The sequence below is a fragment of the Ischnura elegans genome, chromosome 10 (assembly GCF_921293095.1).
Source record: "Ischnura elegans chromosome 10, ioIscEleg1.1, whole genome shotgun sequence".
Taxonomy (NCBI): Eukaryota; Metazoa; Arthropoda; class Insecta; order Odonata; family Coenagrionidae; genus Ischnura; species Ischnura elegans.
The window spans coordinates 72933759-72944808 of NC_060255.1; positions in this window are offsets into that span (position 1 = coordinate 72933759).

Consider the following 11050-nt stretch of genomic DNA (forward strand, 5'->3'; position numbering starts at 1 on the left):
CATTTCGTTTCGTTTCTAAATGTCGCTCTTGGGGATGAAACTATTGAAATTTTAAGTTTTTCCTGGATATACACAATTACTTATACCACTTTTTCATATAAGAGCGCGACCCGCGTTTCAATGAATAATCATCATCATCAGGCGCTAATTATGATTTGTTTATCTAATTGTTACCTAGTTACTTGATGAATTTTAAAACGGACGCCAGAATAGTGGAAAAGGATGGGTAGAGATATTCATTTATAAGAGTACTGTCTTGACTTTCAATAATTTTTAAAATTTCTAACTGTTCCCTAGAATCCAGTTCACGGCGGTATTGCAAAAATTTAAAATACTCATTTTAAAATCGCTTCTATGGCAGTTACATATTAAGTGTTTAGCAAAATTACTTTTTTCATCTTTGTTATGTTTGTAAGCACTTAAATTTTCTTGTTCTTCTTGTTTAGTTGGAAATTTTAGAAGTTATTGAAAGTCAAGACAGTACTCTTATACATGAATATCTCTACCTATCCTTTTCCCCAATTATGGCGTCCGTTTTAAAATTCATCAACTAACTAGGTAACAATAAGATAAACAAATCATAATTAGCGCCTGATGATGATGATTATTCATTGAAACCCGGGTCGCGCTCTTATATAAAAAAAGAGGTATAAGTAATTGTGTATATCCAGGAAAAACTTATAATGGAATACCACAAGGTTTTTTGTGCATTGCGGGTGACTCCGTAAAAAGTTATCACCGTGGCTAGTCCCGGTACACTTAAATAACCACAACGTTAACCAAGAGTTAGTGAATTTTATTGAAATTTTACTGGTTTTGATTTTCGTTCAGTTTCTGTGCCATACCTGGTGCAAAATCACTTGTTTCATGCAGTGCTTTGGAAGTCTTAGGACTGCCGACCAGTGATGATGATGGAGCACATAATGGTTTACTGTAATCATTCTTTGACGATGTATAATTTTATTTTTCCCGGCGCACAGTTTGAAGGAAAATTTTTCGGGTATAATATTCGGGTTTCGGGTAATAAATAATACGAGGTGTGGTTTTGGGTACATTTCCCAACGTTTCAACGGCTGAGTCTGCCATCGTCTTCAGGGGTATTTTTACGGTATAATTTATCTTAATTATATTATTAATCATTTTAAATTTACGGTATAAATTATTAATTTTTCAAATCGTTGGCGAGTGTACTGTGGATGACTTTATTTCGTAACGAACAGAAATCGCAGTTACTTTAATCCTGAAAATTTATGTTTTCCTTATTTCATGAATCACACATGTTCACAGGGAAAACTTATCCCCGTGGTTTCCCACCACTAAATTTTCCAATCTGCTAGCCTTTAAATAATAACGTGCGTGATATGCAATACCTAAACCTGTTGCATTTCGTTTCGATCCTGCGTTTAGCTCCCCAGGTTAAAATCTATTTCATTTCACCATTCCGCTCCCTGGAATGAAACTATTGAAGTTTTACTGGTATTGACTTTTGTTTCTTTTCACTTGCCAACCCTGCTATTCATTGAGACTTAGTAGCATGATATACAATTTCATGCATGTTCCCTATTAAGTGCTCACGAGAACCGTTGTTATTACATGTTAGTACTTGGAATTTTTTGCCGGATTCAAGAACGTTTGATATTTTTTATTTTCCATGGGCAATCTGATCATCAAAACCGTTTTCTATGCGGGGGTTCAAGTAATGTCTAGATAGAATTTCGCCAATCGAGTCCAAACTCCATGTAAGGTAGATTCTATAAATTAGGTTCTCACGAATACCAATGTTAAATTACATATTAGTAACCGGAATTTTTGTTGGATTCAAGAGCTTTTGATATTGTATTGTATTTTCCGTAGTAAAGTGATCCTCAAATCCGTATCTAATCCAGAGGCTCAAGCAATATCAAGATAGAATTTTGCCAATTGAACTCCATTAAAGGTGGATTTATGCATTTAGGTGCTCAAGAATACCACCATTATTATAGCCTATCCCTAAGGCTATTTCATTCAAATTCCGGCAGGCCCTTATGAAAAGTGCGTGTTCACCATTGTGGCTATTTCCCAAAAAAGTTATAGGATACTGTATACCTAGATGAATGGTTTACCAATTGGCCATTTTTAATTTTCTAAGTAAAATCTTCATGCAGTAACAGCCATTAAAAATAATAAATGACCATTCTATTGAGCTGGTCGGAAGCGGTAAATTTTAATATACCTATAATTTGTACGATAATACTACTAGAGTGTTGCAAATTTCTTTATTTGAAATATTCCTTATTATATTCATTTGTTAGTTGTAAACAAGTTTTTAGTTGAATGGATAATATAAATTTATGTATCGTAAATATAAGCGTGATATAAATTTCAAATTTTTACAAACCATAAAAATAGTTACAATATTCCGTTATGTGTTTTCTCTCCATGTTCTCCCGGTAATTTAAATGATTTGAGCCATGAAATTTAAGTACGGAATTTCTGTCCACCCGTGTATCGTGATTTACAACATCAGTTCAATACCATATATTAAGATTATAATCTATAATATGAATCTCAGATTTCAATTTCAACCTCTGAGAGTATAACATTGTATGGACTACACAGTAGGATAAGGTTTTAAAGAGCCATTACTTATCACAGAGTGAAGCTTAGAATTTGTTTATTCCCTTTCTTCAACGGTGGCGAACACGCGCAGTTACGGTGTCTATCTATATATCATAAAGCCCCTTAACGACCACTCATTCATTCATTCATTCACTCACTCATACAAATGTTTGGGGTGAACGAGACGAGATACGACAAAAAGTCTTATGAAGACCCCCTCTAAAATTGTTTGAAACCCCAGGAAATATTATGAAAACAATAAATTTCCCATTATTTATCTGTCTATTCAATTAAAACTGGGTATGGGGATTAGTTTAAAAAAATGGCCACCAAATTCCAATGGCGGCGCGGCGATCAGATACAAATAAAACATCATAGCAACATATTTGTTTATGCTCACAAGAGGAGCTAAATTGGAATAAAAGATAAAGGAATTAAAACGAAAGTATGATAAAGATAAGGTAGGATATTTACTTAGTAATTTTTGAAAGGTCAATCTTTTAATAGCTTCTTTCCGTATGAACAAAAATTTGATCACATCAAAGCGTAATCGAACGAAAAGAGGAGAAATATAAGGTAAACAAACCCTCCTTGAAAGATGGGTAGGTAAAAATGATTTTATTTTCATTCTTTGTGATGGCGATAACGTTTTATTTTTCTTTACGTCCTTTTTCTGACACTAACCTTTTTAATGTGCAATGTTATCCGTGAGCTGGTGCATCAATGGCAGTGAATAATAGAATATGGAGGATAAGTGTGATTATAGAATCGAAAGTGTGGTTGTTATTAATTCCATTGTTAGCAAGTGCACATAATGTAGTTCCTCTCTTGCTACCGATACACGATTGCAGTAGAAAGATATCTAAACAATCTTTCCTTAAAAGACAGGTTGGTAAAAATTAATTTTAGCGTTTTATTTTTCTTTACGTTCTTTTCCTGTTACAATTTTGTGAGCTGGTGCATCATAGGATGTGAATAATAGAATATGGAGGGTAAGTTCAATTATAGGTATTTCTTATTCAATTATTTGTCTTACGAAAAGCACGTTTCATTGAGTGACTAAGTTATTTAGATATATAGTTATAGTTACTTAAATATATTCTAAAGCATGACATTTATGATGCCTTGTTCATCAAAAATTGTCATCTGCTACTCACCAGATGATTTAATTTCGTATTATATTGGATATTAAAGCTGTAAGGAGATGTTTGTGTATACCGACTCATTAAAAAATGTATAGAGGTATTCCTGAAGTGGTATCATTCGCGATCATGACGAATAATCTTTCAATAAAATCGTAATTTCTAAATTCGTCATACTAGGCCCAATTCATGCTAAGGATCTCCATTTTGTGCATTTTCTCTAGATATTGATATTTAGTTCTTACGTAATTCTATTGTGTGTATCGTCCTTTCTTAAGCTTGCGTAGGGGAACTGCAGTCACAGTGTTTACTCGCTTTTTATAATTCTTTATCAATTAAAATGTAATTTACTGTAGTTCATTGTATTTCGTAAATTCGTTATATTATGATATTAAGTAGGTATAAATTGAGTGTTACAGGGGAACATGCTCTCAAAGTTATTTTGTATTTGAATTGAATAAGTTAGAATCTCTGTCAGACTCACAGAAATCTATTTTATTTTTTTAGTCCCTCAGAAAAACGTTCCTCTTCATTAATATTTTATTTTCATATTGTAACCCACGTACTATACGCTCGTTTTACTTGAAAGTACAAATATTACTTATATCTAATCTAGCCAATTGAAAAGTAAAAGATCCGTAAGTAGCAAGCGGCATACAAAAAGTATAAGACCTTCCATAGCGACCAAAACAAGGCGGAAGTACCTAGTTAGTTGATGAATTTTAAAACGGACGCCAGAATAGTGGAAAAGGATGGGTAGAGATATTCATTTATAAGAGTACTGTCTTGACTTTCAATAATTTTTAAAATTTCTAACTGTTCCCTAGAATCCAGTTCACGGCGGTATTGCAAAAATTTAAAATACTCATTTTAAAATCGCTTCTATGGCAGTTACATATTAAGTGTTTAGCAAAATTACTTTTTTCATCTTTGTTATGTTTGTAAGCACTTAAATTTTCTTGTTCTTCTTGTTTAGTTGGAAATTTTAGAAGTTATTGAAAGTCAAGACAGTACTCTTATACATGAATATCTCTACCTATCCTTTTCCCCAATTATGGCGTCCGTTTTAAAATTCATCAACTAACTAGGTAACAATAAGATAAACAAATCATAATTAGCGCCTGATGATGATGATTATTCATTGAAACCCGGGTCGCGCTCTTATATAAAAAAAGAGGTATAAGTAATTGTGTATATCCAGGAAAAACTTATAATGGAATACCACAAGGTTTTTTGTGCATTGCGGGTGACTCCGTAAAAAGTTATCACCGTGGCTAGTCCCGGTACACTTAAATAACCACAACGTTAACCAAGAGTTAGTGAATTTTATTGAAATTTTACTGGTTTTGATTTTCGTTCAGTTTCTGTGCCATACCTGGTGCAAAATCACTTGTTTCATGCAGTGCTTTGGAAGTCTTAGGACTGCCGACCAGTGATGATGATGGAGCACATAATGGTTTACTGTAATCATTCTTTGACGATGTATAATTTTATTTTTCCCGGCGCACAGTTTGAAGGAAAATTTTTCGGGTATAATATTCGGGTTTCGGGTAATAAATAATACGAGGTGTGGTTTTGGGTACATTTCCCAACGTTTCAACGGCTGAGTCTGCCATCGTCTTCAGGGGTATTTTTACGGTATAATTTATCTTAATTATATTATTAATCATTTTAAATTTACGGTATAAATTATTAATTTTTCAAATCGTTGGCGAGTGTACTGTGGATGACTTTATTTCGTAACGAACAGAAATCGCAGTTACTTTAATCCTGAAAATTTATGTTTTCCTTATTTCATGAATCACACATGTTCACAGGGAAAACTTATCCCCGTGGTTTCCCACCACTAAATTTTCCAATCTGCTAGCCTTTAAATAATAACGTGCGTGATATGCAATACCTAAACCTGTTGCATTTCGTTTCGATCCTGCGTTTAGCTCCCCAGGTTAAAATCTATTTCATTTCACCATTCCGCTCCCTGGAATGAAACTATTGAAGTTTTACTGGTATTGACTTTTGTTTCTTTTCACTTGCCAACCCTGCTATTCATTGAGACTTAGTAGCATGATATACAATTTCATGCATGTTCCCTATTAAGTGCTCACGAGAACCGTTGTTATTACATGTTAGTACTTGGAATTTTTTGCCGGATTCAAGAACGTTTGATATTTTTTATTTTCCATGGGCAATCTGATCATCAAAACCGTTTTCTATGCGGGGGTTCAAGTAATGTCTAGATAGAATTTCGCCAATCGAGTCCAAACTCCATGTAAGGTAGATTCTATAAATTAGGTTCTCACGAATACCAATGTTAAATTACATATTAGTAACCGGAATTTTTGTTGGATTCAAGAGCTTTTGATATTGTATTGTATTTTCCGTAGTAAAGTGATCCTCAAATCCGTATCTAATCCAGAGGCTCAAGCAATATCAAGATAGAATTTTGCCAATTGAACTCCATTAAAGGTGGATTTATGCATTTAGGTGCTCAAGAATACCACCATTATTATAGCCTATCCCTAAGGCTATTTCATTCAAATTCCGGCAGGCCCTTATGAAAAGTGCGTGTTCACCATTGTGGCTATTTCCCAAAAAAGTTATAGGATACTGTATACCTAGATGAATGGTTTACCAATTGGCCATTTTTAATTTTCTAAGTAAAATCTTCATGCAGTAACAGCCATTAAAAATAATAAATGACCATTCTATTGAGCTGGTCGGAAGCGGTAAATTTTAATATACCTATAATTTGTACGATAATACTACTAGAGTGTTGCAAATTTCTTTATTTGAAATATTCCTTATTATATTCATTTGTTAGTTGTAAACAAGTTTTTAGTTGAATGGATAATATAAATTTATGTATCGTAAATATAAGCGTGATATAAATTTCAAATTTTTACAAACCATAAAAATAGTTACAATATTCCGTTATGTGTTTTCTCTCCATGTTCTCCCGGTAATTTAAATGATTTGAGCCATGAAATTTAAGTACGGAATTTCTGTCCACCCGTGTATCGTGATTTACAACATCAGTTCAATACCATATATTAAGATTATAATCTATAATATGAATCTCAGATTTCAATTTCAACCTCTGAGAGTATAACATTGTATGGACTACACAGTAGGATAAGGTTTTAAAGAGCCATTACTTATCACAGAGTGAAGCTTAGAATTTGTTTATTCCCTTTCTTCAACGGTGGCGAACACGCGCAGTTACGGTGTCTATCTATATATCATAAAGCCCCTTAACGACCACTCATTCATTCATTCATTCACTCACTCATACAAATGTTTGGGGTGAACGAGACGAGATACGACAAAAAGTCTTATGAAGACCCCCTCTAAAATTGTTTGAAACCCCAGGAAATATTATGAAAACAATAAATTTCCCATTATTTATCTGTCTATTCAATTAAAACTGGGTATGGGGATTAGTTTAAAAAAATGGCCACCAAATTCCAATGGCGGCGCGGCGATCAGATACAAATAAAACATCATAGCAACATATTTGTTTATGCTCACAAGAGGAGCTAAATTGGAATAAAAGATAAAGGAATTAAAACGAAAGTATGATAAAGATAAGGTAGGATATTTACTTAGTAATTTTTGAAAGGTCAATCTTTTAATAGCTTCTTTCCGTATGAACAAAAATTTGATCACATCAAAGCGTAATCGAACGAAAAGAGGAGAAATATAAGGTAAACAAACCCTCCTTGAAAGATGGGTAGGTAAAAATGATTTTATTTTCATTCTTTGTGATGGCGATAACGTTTTATTTTTCTTTACGTCCTTTTTCTGACACTAACCTTTTTAATGTGCAATGTTATCCGTGAGCTGGTGCATCAATGGCAGTGAATAATAGAATATGGAGGATAAGTGTGATTATAGAATCGAAAGTGTGGTTGTTATTAATTCCATTGTTAGCAAGTGCACATAATGTAGTTCCTCTCTTGCTACCGATACACGATTGCAGTAGAAAGATATCTAAACAATCTTTCCTTAAAAGACAGGTTGGTAAAAATTAATTTTAGCGTTTTATTTTTCTTTACGTTCTTTTCCTGTTACAATTTTGTGAGCTGGTGCATCATAGGATGTGAATAATAGAATATGGAGGGTAAGTTCAATTATAGGTATTTCTTATTCAATTATTTGTCTTACGAAAAGCACGTTTCATTGAGTGACTAAGTTATTTAGATATATAGTTATAGTTACTTAAATATATTCTAAAGCATGACATTTATGATGCCTTGTTCATCAAAAATTGTCATCTGCTACTCACCAGATGATTTAATTTCGTATTATATTGGATATTAAAGCTGTAAGGAGATGTTTGTGTATACCGACTCATTAAAAAATGTATAGAGGTATTCCTGAAGTGGTATCATTCGCGATCATGACGAATAATCTTTCAATAAAATCGTAATTTCTAAATTCGTCATACTAGGCCCAATTCATGCTAAGGATCTCCATTTTGTGCATTTTCTCTAGATATTGATATTTAGTTCTTACGTAATTCTATTGTGTGTATCGTCCTTTCTTAAGCTTGCGTAGGGGAACTGCAGTCACAGTGTTTACTCGCTTTTTATAATTCTTTATCAATTAAAATGTAATTTACTGTAGTTCATTGTATTTCGTAAATTCGTTATATTATGATATTAAGTAGGTATAAATTGAGTGTTACAGGGGAACATGCTCTCAAAGTTATTTTGTATTTGAATTGAATAAGTTAGAATCTCTGTCAGACTCACAGAAATCTATTTTATTTTTTTAGTCCCTCAGAAAAACGTTCCTCTTCATTAATATTTTATTTTCATATTGTAACCCACGTACTATACGCTCGTTTTACTTGAAAGTACAAATATTACTTATATCTAATCTAGCCAATTGAAAAGTAAAAGATCCGTAAGTAGCAAGCGGCATACAAAAAGTATAAGACCTTCCATAGCGACCAAAACAAGGCGGAAGGCCTTTTACGGAAGGCGGAAGGCCTCGCTGGGGGGGCAGAGCCCCCCCAGCGAACAAAGCGAGTTCATGAAATAAAGCCATCGAAAGTCAATGGTTTCTATCACCCATAGCACTGGCCCAGGAAGTGGCTTCAAGGCACATATTAGATCTTCTCGCGCCTCCCCTTCTAAGGTTATGGCTCTTCTCCCCAACTCTACGTGGTGTTACCTCTCAAAGTGAGATAATTGCCTCGACTCCGCCCTCTTGAGAGCTTCGCGAGTGTATTCGCTTCACTCCAGCACTAAACGGCGGGGCAGTTTCTGGGAACAAATGAAGCGTCATGCGGCGAAGTGGGAGGAAACCGAGAGATGGCGTGAAAGACGAGAAGAGGACCGGAAGAGGTGCCCTCGCGACATGAGTAATGGTCCTGCCATGTGCTCGCTCTAGTATTGGGAGGCAGAGGGTTTTAGAGTATGGGCGTGCTTTCACGCGTGAAAACCCCATTTCGTCCATCCCCCATTCCCCCTCCTAACTCATGCCGAGGAGACATACCGGCTGCACCCATTTCGGGAGAGGCAGACTGCTTGGCACCTCTTAAGAACCCAGGGGGATTCTCTTGCCCCAACGGGAGCTGCATGCCCAACTCACGCTGCAATTTGCAGGTAGCATCTTATGTTAGTAATAGTGCTTTTATCCCGACATTTAAAACTTTCAAGAACCTTCAGCGTCATGCCAAATATCTGACTAAGTTAGACTTTACCAACTATATAGCCTCAATTTCCTCCGAATGTGTTTCCAACCCAAAAGGTTTCTGGTCTACGATCAACTCCAGGCGTAATTCTGCTTCCACACCTATGGAAATGTCTCTTTGTGATGAAACTGCTGTTGGCCCTGGGCGTGCTGATCTTTTTTTCCAAGTTTTTTTTCATCCACCTACCCCTCAAACCAACTTTTGGATACCTCTGTTCTTGATATTAAATGTGCTAGTTCCCACTCTCTCTCCTCACTTTCCACTTCTCCCGATGATTGTCTTAAATTGTTGATACCCCTTTAAACTAATCGTGCAACTGGTTCAGATCAGCTGCCGCGATGTTTCTAAAAAATGCAGCCCCTTCCTTGGCTGTACCCCTATCCATCATTTTCAAAGATCTTTTTCAACGGCATACTTTCCGTCAGTGTAGAAAATTTGCAGCATTTTCCCACTCTTCAAATTCGGAAAGAAGTCTTCTGCAGAATCTACCGTCCTATTTCAATTTTGCAACTATTTTCTTTCAACTATTTGTGAGCGCATCATTCATCAACGTCTTTTGTCTTTCTCTCTTCCCATAATATCTGACGAACAGCATGGTTTCCTTCCCGGATCATTTACAGTTACAAATCTGTACATTTTGCACAAACATTGCATTGACGCTTTCGATACTTCATCACAGTAGGATGTATGCTACATTGATTTTGCCAAAGCTTTTGAAAAAATTAACCATCAATTAACCTCTTCAAATTAGAGAATCGGTGTAATGTTCACGGTAATTTTCTTTATATCTTATCATCTTTCCTTCAAAACCGGCAACAACACACTATAGTAAATAGGTCGCGTTCTTTGATGGCACCGGTTACACCTGGAGTTCCACAAGGGAGTGTCCTCAGGCCTTTACTGTTTGCTTTATACATAGTTGATCTGGTTAGCATTATCTCCTCCACCAATTGTAAAATTTTATTATAAGCAGGTGACTGCAAAATTTTTAAACAGATTGATTCCCCAAGAGATTGCCTTGCTCTGCAGAAAGCTCTTGATGCCATAGACCATTAGTCTGAGATTTGGAGTCTGACAATTAATCCAGCCAAGTCTACCATCCTAACATTCACCCTACGTAAGTCTATCCTGAGTCATAATTACCGATTATCTAGACATCATATTCCTTCAGTCACCTATCAGAAGGATTCAGGGGTTATTTTTTCCTCGAAGCTGCTCTTCCATTAGCATATTAAATCCATTTCCACCCGCGCTATGTCTTTGGTGGGTATGGTGTATCGCTACAGTGAGGTGTTGGATTTAATTGCTCTACGCACCTTCTTCCTTTCCTGTCTCTCCGGTCCTGGAATACTGCAGCCAAATCTTGTCTACGACCCTACCTTCTTCATTAAAGCTCCTAGAACGCCCGTTGATTTTTTTCCTTTCTGTTGTCCGCTACCGCCACTTTCCTTTTCGTAACTTCTCCCTCAATAAGATTCGATCCTCTCTTGGCATTGCAACTTTAGCTGATCACCGTATCCTCAATGACCGCAGACTCTTCTTAAATATCATTAATCGCAAATACAGATCACCTGACCTTATTTTTTTCCGATTCGTGTTCCTTCACGCA